The 12,123-nt window shown below is 47.7% G+C and overlaps 1 protein-coding gene across 1 annotated transcript in view; it reads left to right on the top strand.

Moving 5' to 3' along the window:
• The window catches only part of LOC144697205 (uncharacterized), a 306,206-nt gene that overhangs the window by 110,478 nt on the left and 183,605 nt on the right, over positions 1-12,123 (top strand). The gene's annotated exons all lie outside the window — the stretch shown is intronic.

Raw genomic sequence — 12,123 nt, 5'->3', positions numbered from 1 at the left:
CACCCTGACCCTCTCCCCTCTGTAAAAACAACTGGATCCCATCCTGATCCTCTCTCCTCTCTATAACCGACTGGATTCCACCCCGACCCTCTCTCCTCTCTATAACCCACTGGATTCTGCCCTGACCCTCTCTCTTCTGTAAAACTCACTGGATTCCACCCGACCCTCTCACCTCTGTATAATCAACTGGAATCCATCCTGACCCCCTCTCCTCTGCATAACCCACTGGATTCCACCCTGACCCTCTCTCCTCTGTACAAACAGGGAGAGAGAGAGAAAGAGTGGGAGACCAGGGGAACAGGAGAGAAGGAGAGAGACCAGGAGAAATGGGAGAGTGGGAGAGATAGAGACAGAGTTGGGATTCAAACCCTCAATTTTCCAAAGGCGGGGGTGGAAGAGAGAGAAGGGAGAGGAGGGGGGGTGGGGGGAAGAGAGGGAGGGAGACAGAGAGGGGAAGAGAGAGAGGGGAAGAGAGAGAGGGAGAGAGGCAGAGGGAAGGGGGTTGAGGGGGAGACAGGGGAGAAAGAGAGAGATTGAGGTAGAGAGGAAGAACAGATTAGAGGAGAAAGAGGGAGAGAGAGAGAGAGCGAGAAAGGGTGATGATGAATGGAGATGGAAGAAAGGGAAAGGGGAGAGAGAGAGCGGGAGGTGGGGTGGGTGGGAGAGGGAGAGAAGGAGAGGGAGACCAGGGGAAATGAGAGAGCGGGAGAGATGGAGAGGGAGACCTTGGGAAATGAGAGAGCAGGAGAGAAGGAGAGAGAAGCTTTTTAAAAAATTCATTCATGGAATTTGGGCTTCGCTGGCTGGGCCAGCATTTATTGCCCATCCCTAATTGCCCTTGAGAAGGTGGTGGTGAGCTGCCTTCTTGAACCGCTGCAGTCCCTGTGGTGCAGGTACACCCACAGTGCTGTTAGGGAGGGGGTTCCAGGATTTTGACCCAGCGACAGTGAAGGAACGGCCGATATATTTCCAAGTCAGGATGGTGAGTGACTTCGAGGGGAACTTCCAGGTGGAGGTGTTCCCATCTATCTGAGTCCTTGTCCTTCTAGATGGTAGTGGTCATAGGTTTGGAAGGTGCTGTCAAAGGAGTCGTGGTGAATACCTGCAGTGCACCTTGTAGATGGTACACACTGCAGCAACTGTGCGTTGGTGGTGGAGGGAATGAATGTTTGTGGATGGGTTGGCAATCAAGCAGGCTTATTTGTCCTGGACGGTGTCCAGCTTCTTGAGTGTTGAGGGAACTGCTCTCATCCAGGCAAGTGGGGAGTATTCCATCACACGCCTGACTTGTGCCTTGTAGATGATGGACAGGATTTGGAGAGTCAGGAGGTGGGTTACTCGTCGCAGGATTCCTAGCCTTTGACCTGCTCTTGTAGCCACAGTATTTATATGGCTCCTCCAGGTGTTAGTAAAGAGGACTTAGGGTCGACGGGGCTGAGATTGCTGTTGTCGTTTCCGGTGCCTATGTCGATGCTGGATGGCCCATCCTGTTTTGTTCCTTTGTCGAGACTTTGTAGCAGTTTTGAGTGGCAGCTCGGCCATTTCAGAGGGCATTTAGGAGTCAACCACATTGCTGTGGGTCTGGTGTCACATGTAGGCCAGACCAGGTAAGGATGACAGATTTCCCTCCCTAAATGGGCATTAGTGAACCAGATGGGTTTTTACAACAATCGACAATGGTTTCATGGTTATTGTAAGACTTTTAATTCCAGATTTTTACTAAATTCAAATTCCACCATCTGAACCCACTATCATTCGAACCCGGGCCCCCAGAGCATTACCCTGGGTCTCTGGATGATTAGTCAGGCGACAATACCACTACGCCATCTCCTCCCCTAACTGGGGAGTGGGAGAGCGGAAGAGAAGGAGAAAGAGACCGGAGAGAACGGGAGAGCAGGAGACAAGGAGGGAGAGACTGCAGAGAATGGGAGAGTGGAAGAGAACGAGAGAGAGATTGGGGGGAGTGGGAGAGAAGGAGGGAGAGACCAGAGAGAACGGGAGAGCGGGAGAGAGAGAGACCAGAGAGAATGGGAGAGCGGGAGAAGAGAGAGAGACCGTGGGGAATGGGAGAGTGGGAGGGAAGGAGAGGGAGACCGGGGAGAATGGGAGAGCAGGAGAGAGAGACCGGGGAAAATGGGAGAGAGGGTGGGAAGGAGAGGGAGACCAGGGGGAGTGGGAAAGTGGGAGAGAAGGAGAGAGAGATGGGGGAAGTGGGAGAGCGGGAGGGAAGGAGAGAGAGAGAAGGGGGGAGTGGGAGAGCGGGAGAGGAGGAGAGAGAAAATGGAAGAGCGGGAGAGGGAGGCGGATATGACAGAGAACCAGAATAAAACAGTGACAAGAACAAGCAATCATGCTAGTTAGTGACTGTGGAGGGTGCACAATCCAGTGTGTGGGCAGAAATAAATGAATCATAAAATCTTACAACACAGGAAGAGGCCATTCAGCCCATTGTGCCTGTGCCTGCTCTCTGAAAGATCTATCCAATTAGTCCCACTTCCCCCAGGTCGCTCTTTCCCCCAAAGCCCTGCAAACATTTCCCCTTCAAGTATTTATTCAATTCCCCTTTTGAAAGTTCCTGTTGAATCTGCTTCCACCGCCCTTTCAGGCAGCGTCTCCCAGATCACAACAATCGCTGTGTAAAAAAAAGCAATTCCCCTCATCTCCCCCTCTGGTTCTTTTCCCGATTCTCTTCAACCTGTGTCCCTCTGTTCACCGACCCTTCTGCCGCTGGAAACAGTTTCTCCTTATTTACTCCAGCGAAAACCCTGATGGTCGTAGGGAAGGTGTCACGATATCAATGCCCAACCATTTGCAGCTCATTAGCTGACTGTGAAGGTGCCAGGCTTTACCAGGTGTGGCAGGAGGGCACCAGCAGCCTTTTCCCGGCTCCGTACTGATTTCCCCGGAGATGTTCCCGGTCCCCCACGAGGGAGGCAGTGCGGCACCTTCGAGAGGGAGTAGGTTACCACAGGGCGGTACAGATACGTTTTGACAGGACTTAACCCAATCAGTTTGGATATAGAAAGAAAGCTTGGCAGAAATTTTGCTCCCGTTCACCAAATTGTGCAGCACTAAAGGAGACCATTCAGCCCATCGATTCCATGCCAGCACTTCTGACGAGCGATGGGGTTAGTCCCACTACCACCACCCCCACCCCTAACTCTTTCCCTTAAATGCTATTCGCCTCAACCACTCCCTATGGAAGCGAGTTCCACATTCTCCCCACTCTCTGGGTAAATTCTCCTGAATTCCCCATTGGATTTATTAATGACTATCTTATATTGATAACCACTAACCACCTCTACCCCCACCGCCCAGTTCTGGTCTCCTCCACATCTTCTCTACGTCTACCCGCTCGAAACCCTTTCATCATTTTGAGGACCTCGATCAGGTCAACACCTCAGCCTTCTCTTTTCTGGAGAAAAGAGCCCCAGCTTGTTCAGTCTTTCCTAATGGTTATAACCTCTCAGATCTGGAATCATCCTTGTAAATCTTATTTGTTTTGCATTTTCTCCGGTGCCTCTATATCCTTTTTTATAATACGGAGTCCAGAACCGTGCACAGTGCTCCCATCGCTTGATATAGGGTAGAACAAAACCTCTGCTTTCCAATGCTCACCCTCTAGAAATGAAACCAAGTGCTTATAGCTCTTTTAAATGTCTCTATCAACCTGCATCACCAACTTTTCGCCACTGGCGTTTCATTCCTGTTTGCTCCACTTGATAATTTGGTGTTGAAAATTGGGTAGCACATTCACTTCCGCTCCGTCCCGAGACCGAGTTCCTCCTTGCGAGTCTCCTTCCGCTCTTCCTTCCCTGCAGCATCCACACAGCGGAGAGTCTCACTCCGATAGAGAGAGGCATTCTCGATCATTCAGGACTGCACTGGTGCTGCCTGTACCGAACTCTCAGCACAGCCTGTCTCTCCCTTACACACACACATACACACACACACACGCACCATCAGAGACCTGCTCTCCTCAACATCATCCCTCTCCCTGACAGCTTGATGTTCTCTCACATTAAGCCAGACACCCAATCGGATTACAACTCAACATTCCAGGAATTAATTCCCCCAGCTAACCATTGCAGTCCTGAGGAGGGGTTTAAGAGTTGAGGGATCCCGCATCTGACTTCACACGTCCATCACATCTCTTAGCAACAGGTAAGGGTTTAGTGAGAAAATGAAGTACAGCCAGAATTAAACATTTAGCAAGGAGAGAGAATATTAAATTCACTAAGTGTCTGTCGACAATCACCGGGTCTCACCGTGTTTCACCTTACCATTTATCTGTTTAATCCATTGGTTTCCTGCAACGAAGGGACGCCACCAAATTTATGAGAATTATAGCACAGGAGGAGGCCATTCGGCCCATCGTGCCTGTGCTGGCTCTTTGAAAGATCTATCCAATTAATCCAACTGTCCCCCCTGCTCTCCCCCCGCCCCCCCACGTCCTGCAAGTATTTTCCCCTTCAAGCAGATGGAGTAATTAGTTACAGCTTAGCTAATCTTAGGCAGGTAATTAGCAAGTGGGACAACTTTTAGACACAGTGATCCCGGACGAGAGCAGGAATACCCAGCTCTCACTCCTAGAGCCATAGAAGGTATTGCATTTCTCTAGCGCCTTTCAATGCTTAAGGACGTCCCAAAGAACATCACAGCCAATTATATTACTTCCTGAAATGTTGTCCCTGTTGTAATGAGACACCATTTTGTGCACAGCAAGCTCCCACAAAGAGCAACATTATAATGACCAAGATCATCGGTTGAGGGATAAATATTGGCCCCAGGACACCGGGGAGAACTTCCCCCTGCTCTTCTTCCAAATAGCGGCCATGGGATCATTTATATCCACCAGAGAAAGCAAACAAAGCGGTGGTTTAACGTCTCACCTGAAAAATGTCTCCAGCAGTGCAGCACTCTCCCAGTGCTCACCCTCCGACAGTGCGGCACTACCTCAGCACTAACCCTCCGACAGTGCAGCGCTCCCTCAGTACTGACCCTCCGACAGCACTCCCTCAGTACTGACCTTCCGACAGTACGGCATTCCTTCAGTACTGACCCTCCAACAGTGCAGCACTCCCTCAGTACTGACCCTCTGACAGTGTAGCGCACCTTCATTACTGAATCTCCAACAGTGCAGCTCTTCATCAGTACTGACCCTTCCACAGTGCAGCACTCCCTCATTACTGATTCTCCAACAGTGCAGCTCTCCCTTGGTACTGACCCTCCGACAGTGCAGCGCTCCCTCAGTACTGATCCTCCGGCAGTACAGCACTCCCTCAGTACTGACTCTCCGACAGTGCAGCGCTCCCTCAGTACAAGCCCTCCAACAGTACAGCACTCCCTCAGTACTGACCCTCTGACAGTGCAGCGCACCCTCATTACTGACTCTCCAACAGTGCAGCTCTCTATCGGTACTGACCCTCCGACAGTGCAGCGCTCCCTCAGTACTGACTCTCCGACAGTGCAGCGCTCCCTCAGTACTGGACCTCCGACAGTGCAGCACTCCCTCAATACTGACCCTCCGACAGTGCAGCATTGCCTCAGTACTGACCTGCTGACAAGTGCAGCACTCCCTCAGTACTGATCCTCTGACAGTGCAGCACTCCCTCAGTACTGACGCTCTGACAGTGCAGCACGCCCTCATTACTGACTCTCCAACAGTGCAGCTCTCCATCGGTACTGACCCCCCGACAGTGCAGCACTCCCTCAGTGCTGACTCTCCAACAGTGCAGCGCTCCCTCAGTACTGACCCTCCCTCAGTTGGGAGAAATTGATTTTGATTCATGGGCCACTAGCACCAAAAATGGAGAAAGAGGGAACTACAGCATTGGGGTGGCCTTCACTTGAACCACACTGGGATCAGTGCCCAGGTGAATCACATAGCTGGGCTGTAGAGTGGGCTTTAAACTAAATAGTGGAGGAGGGGGCAGGTTTGGGATGAAGGGAATGTTAGAAAGTTGACAGGAAAGGAGAAGGCAATAGTGCAGGCTAGCAATATGGGTAATGATAACCAGAGTGTGATAGGAAGGAACAGAATGTACAAATATAAGAGTGCAACAGCAAACAGGATCAGAGTAGGGAAAACTGACAGAAAGACAGATTTAAAAGCTCTTTATCTGAATGCTTCAGCATTTGTAACAAGGTGTATGAATTAATGGAAGAAATAGAAATAAAGGTGTATGATATCACAGCCATTACAGGGATGTGTTTGCAACGTTATTAAGATAAGGGGCTGAATATTCAGGAGTATTTGACATTTCTGAAGGATAGAACAAAATGAAAAAGTTACGGGTTAGGTATGGTAATAAAGGCTGAAATCAGTACAGTCGTGAGAAATTATCTTAGCTCAGAAGATGAAGATGTGGAATCAGCTTGTTTGGAGATGATAAAAGTAAGGATAAGAAGCCACCGTTGGGAGTATTTTATATGTCACCGAACAGTAGTGATGTGGTAGGATTGATAATAACAAAACAAAAAATGGGGATTTGTGAGAAAGGTACTTCAATAATCGTGAATAAGTGTAACTTGCTTATAAATTGGACAAAGTGAATTGGCGGAGGATGAGTTCATTGAATATACTCAGGACAGTTTAATCCAACAATATATTCTAGAACTAACGAGGAAACAGGCTAGTTAATCTGTAATGAGGCAGGATTAGGAATGATTTCATAGTAAAACATCATCTAGTCAAGAGCGATCATAACATGAAAGAATGTTACATTCAATTTGACGATGAGAAACCTGGGTCTGAAACTGGGTCTTAAAGTTAAATAAAGGCAACTACAAAGGTCTGAACTCAGAGATTGGCTGCAGTGGACCGGAAAAAATTGTTGAAAGATAAGGCTGTAGATAGGGAGTGGCAGATATTTAATTCATAACTCTGAACAACAAAGTATTCCATTGACAATGAATGACTCTATGAGAAGGATGCACAATCCATAGTTAACTAAGAAACTTAAGTATGGCCACGGGGGAGGTGCCAGAGGACTGGAGAACAGCTAATGTGGTTCCGCTATTTAAGAAGGGTTGTAGAGATAAGCCAGGGAACTACAGGCTAGTGAATCTCACGTCAGTGGTAGGGAAACTATTGGAGAAAGTTCTGGAGGAGAGTGCCTATCTCCACGTGGAGAGGCAAGGTTTGATCAGGGATAGTCAGCATGGCTTTGTCAGAGGGAGGTCATGCCGAACAAATTTGATTGAATTTTTTGAGGAGGTGACCAGGTGTGTCGATGAGGGTAGTGTAGTTGATGTAGTTTATATGGATTTCAGCAAAGCCTTTGACAAGGACCCACATGAGAGACTTATAAAGAAGGCAAATGCACATGGGATACAGGGTAATTTGATAAGGTGGATTCAAAATTGGCTTAGTTGTAGGAGACAAAGGGTGATGACAGAAGGATGCTTTAGTGGCTGGAAGCCAGTGTCCAGTGGCGGACCACAGGGATCTGTGCTGGGTCCCCTATTATTCATCATTTATATAAACGACATAGATGACTATGTAGGGGGTAAGTTTAGTAAGTTTGTGGATGACACAAAGATTGGCGGGGTGGTTAACAGTAAGGTTGAGTGTCTTGGACTACAGGAAGATATAGACAGGATTGTCAAATGGGCAGATAAGTGGCAGATGGAATTTAACCCTAAAAAGTGCGAGGTGATACACTTTGGAACGAGTAATTTCACAAAGAAGTATTCAATGAACAGCATGACACTAGGAAGTTCTGAGGAACAAAGGGACCTTGGCGTGTGTGTTCATAGATCTCTGAAGGCACAGGGGCGTGTTAGTGGGATGGTGAAAAAGGCATATGGGACGCTTGCCTTTATCAATCGAGGCATAGATTACAAAAGTAGGGAGATCATGTTGGAGTTGTATAGAACCTTGGTGAGGCCACAGCTGGAGTACTGTGTGCAGTTCTGGTCGCCACATTATAGGAAGGATGTGATTGCACTGGATGGAGTGCAGAGGAGATTCACCAGGATGTTGCCTGGGATGAAACATTTTAGTTATGAAGAGACGTTGGATAGACTTGGGTTGTTTTTGTTGGAGCAGAGAAGACTGAGGGGCGACCTGATCGAGGTGTACAAGATTATGAGGGGCACGGACAGGGTGGATAGGGAGCAGCTGTTCCCCTTAGTTGAAGGGTCAGTCACGAGGGGACATAAGTTCAAGGTGAGGGGCAGGAGGTTTAAGGGGGACGTGAAGAAAAACGTTTTTACCCAGAGGGTGGTGACGGTCTGGAATGCGTTGGCTGGGAGGGTGGTGGAGGCGGGTTGCCTCACTTCCTTTAAAAAGTACCCGGATGAGCACTTGGCACGTCATAACATTCAAGGCTATGGGCCAAGTGCTGGTAAATAGGATTAGGTAGGTAGGACAGGTGTTTCTCATGTGTTGGCGCAGACTCGATGGGCCAATGGGCCTCTTCTGCACTGTGTGATTCTGTGATGAATCACCAGGACATTCACACTGCGGAAAGGCCATTCGTCTGTTTAATCATAACATTGAATTCACTCATTCATCCCATCTCCAGAGGCAGTTCACACTGGGCTGAGGCTGTTCACCTGCTCCATGCGTCGGAAAGGATTCACTCAGTCATTTAAACTTCCAACACATCAGCGAGGCGTGTGTGTGTGTGTGTGTCTGAGCATGTGGGTGTGCATGTGTATGAGTTTGTGTGCCTGTGTGTGCTGCTTCTCATTAGCTGTAACACAAACCATCCTCTCCAAGCAGATGATGTTCCATCGAGCGATTTGAATGGTACCATTCAGGGATTCCTCATCCAGGGTGAAACCACAGGCTGACTGCATCCTGTGTAAAACCTAACATCTGCACAACCAGTAAAATAAAAGCAAAATACTCGGATGCTGAAAATCTGAAATAAAAACAGAAAATGCTGGAAAAAACTCAGCAGGTCTGGCAGAATCTGTGTAGAGAGAAACAAAATAAACGTTTAGAGTCCGTATGGTGCTTTGAAGAAGTCATATGGATTCAAAACGTTAACTCTGCCTCTCTCTCCACAGATGCTGCTAGACTTGCTGAGTTTTTCCAGCATTTTCTGTTTTTATCTGCACAACCAGACCTGACTTCTCCTGGAACAACATTAAGTGTCTGTTGTTTTCCAGATCCCTTTCTTTCCCCTCACTATGAGCCTCAGATTGTTCACAACTTCCTTGTGTGCATCATCCTCCAGAAACTGAACGGGACTAGCCATATAAATACAGTGGTGACAAGAGCAGGTCAGAGGCTGGGAACTCTGTGCAGAATAGCCCACCTCCTGTCTCCCCAAAGCCTGTCCATATTCTACAAGGCACAAGTCAGGAATGTAATGGAATACTCTCCACTTGCCTGGATGAGTGCAACTCCAAAAACATTCAAGATTTTCCACACCTTCCTGGACAAAGCAGCCTGCTTGATTGATAGCCCATCCACCACCTTCAACATTCACTCCATCCACCACCGATGCACAATGGCAGCAGAGTGTACCATCTACAAGATGCACTGCAGCAACTCACGAAGGCTCCTTTGACAACACCTTCCAAGCCTCTGACTTCTACCACCTAGGACAAGGACAGCAAATGCACGGATATACCACCACCTGGAAGTTCCCCTCCAAGCCACTCACCATCCTGACTTGGAAATATACCACCATTCCCTCACTGTCATTTGGTCAAAACCCTGGAACTCCCACCCTAACAGCACTGTGGGTGTACCTACACCACATGGACTGCAGCAGTTCAATAAGCTGGCTCACCACCACTTCCTCAAGGGCAATTAGGGATGGGCAATAAATACTTAATGCCCAAATCCCATTAATGAATAAAAAAATGTCCAATGTCACCACTTTAAACACTTTCATTGGTCTTACTAACAGATAGCAATGGGATTGCTGCTCTCACAGGAATCAGTTCTGAAAAACTGCCACTCTGACTTTAAGGCTTCCTAGAGTAAGATACTGATCCAGATCTTCCCACCTAACACCAACCCACATCCCTATCCGAGTTCCAGATTTTAAATTGATTATTCAACATAGAAAACATATATAATTTAATTCAGTTCTGAAGAAGTGTCATATTGGATTCAAAACATTAACTCTGTTTCTTTTTTCACAGATGCTGCCAGAACTGCTGAGTTTTTCCAGCATTTATATTTTTATTTCAGATTTCCAGCATCCTCAGTAATTTGCTTTTACATATCTTTTAACCCCTTTAGGTCTGATTGTTAATATCTATTAGCACTGCCAGAGATTGTCTTTCAGATCAGTTGTTTCTTTATAATCTGTGTTGTTTTGAAAGTCACCCTTCTCCCTAACCTGTCCTAACCTGTCTTGCCAGTTCATTTATTGAAACCAGGGACTCTCCTTGGTCTAAAGGTGACATTCCCTCTCTGCCCAGTTATTGCTTTAAGTCAGCCTTTGAATTGATTGTGCTTTTATCCTCATGTTACCGCAGTTCACTAAAAAGTGTTGAAATGTTTGCTTCACACCCACAGGGTTTCATCTGTTTAAAGCCACAAACTGAAAGGTCCAGTTTTCTCCTGGAGTTTGAGACAAATCAGCTTCCAAAATGATGCAGAGTTTCAGCCAATGAGGGAGATCTGGGCTTAGCCCCGCCCCTCATTCACTCCGATTGGTTGGAGGGCCAGCAGCTTTCGCTCCAGTCCTGCCCCCTCTTCCTATTGGTCCGCAGCTGCCGAAAACCAGACGGGCAATGTGATTTGGAGCATGCGCAGTGCGAGTGACGTCAATGGACAGACGCTTGTTTGTCGCATCTTCAGGCGGTGAGTATGAGACGACACAGTGGCGGTATTAGGGGCCGTCGGTGGGCGGGAAGGTTTCAAAAACACGCATTGTACGCGAGAAATTCCAACCAAGAGGGTACCGGCCCCGCGGCTACACCGACCGGCAGCTATGGGCCCTTCCTTGGTTATGAAACCCGGGTTAACGGTCTCCACCTTTATCAGGGGCAAAGAGCAGCATGACGCATGCGCAGCCGCCATCTTTCTAGGGGGCAACCTGTAGCAAGGCGCATGCGCTGTAATCATTGTCTCTGGCAGAACATGTGAATGAGGAGCAGGAGCAGACCATTCGGCCCCTCCAGCCTGCTCCGCCATTCAATAAGATCATGGCTGAACTGATTGTAACCTAAACCCCACATTCCTGCCTGCCCCTGATAACCTTCCACCCTCTTTGCTTGTCAGGAATCTATGTAGCTCTGCCTTAAAAGTAAAAGACTGCTTCCACCGCCTTTTGAGGAAGAGAGCTCCAAAGACTCACAACCCTCTGAGAGAAAAAAAACTCCTCATCAGTGGCCCCTAGTTCTAGATTCTCCGACAAGAGGAAACATCCTCTCCACATCCACCCTGTCAAGGCCCCTGAGGATCTTGAACAAAAATGAAAAAACCTGGAAATACTCAGCAGGTCTGACAGCATCTGCGGAGGGGATACAGTTGATGATCGAGTCCATATGACCCTTCATCAGACCCTCCCCTCAGGATCTTAAAGGTTTCAATCAAGTCGCCTCTTACTCTCCTAAACTTCAGTGGACACAAGCCTCGCCTGTCCAACCTTTCCTCTTAAGACAATCTGCCCATTCTTGGTATTAATCTGGTAAACCTTCTCTGAAAACTGCTTCTAATGCATTTATATCCTTCCTCAAATAAGTAGACCAATACTGTACACTACTCCAGAACTCTCACGAGTGTCCTGTATAACTGAAGCATAACCTCCCTACTTTTGTATTTGATTTCCCTCACAATAAACAATAACATTCTGTTAGCTTTCCTAATTACTTGCTTACCTGAGAGAATGTCGTAAATTCCTATCCTGGACTGACAGGGATGGATTTTGCAAACTCCCTTTCCGGGGGTTAGATGGGAAAGATTTACACACAGCAAACTCAAATCGAGAGATATGTTTGTCATCTCTGATATAGGTCTTTAAAATTCTGATTGGGTTGGGCAGGTAGACGTGGACAGAATGTTTCCACTTGCAGGTCTAACCAATACTGGGGGCCATGAATACACAATAGATATGAATAAATCCAAGAAGAACGCAGGAGATATATGTTTCCTCAGACAGCTATGAAAATGTGGAACTCACTACTACTGGATGTGGTCGAGAAAAA

This window comes from Cetorhinus maximus, chromosome 23 (genome assembly GCF_964194155.1).
Source record: "Cetorhinus maximus chromosome 23, sCetMax3.hap1.1, whole genome shotgun sequence".
Taxonomy (NCBI): Eukaryota; Metazoa; Chordata; class Chondrichthyes; order Lamniformes; family Cetorhinidae; genus Cetorhinus; species Cetorhinus maximus.
Note: the sequence above shows the minus strand (reverse complement) of the source record. Positions and strands in the feature narration are given on the sequence as shown.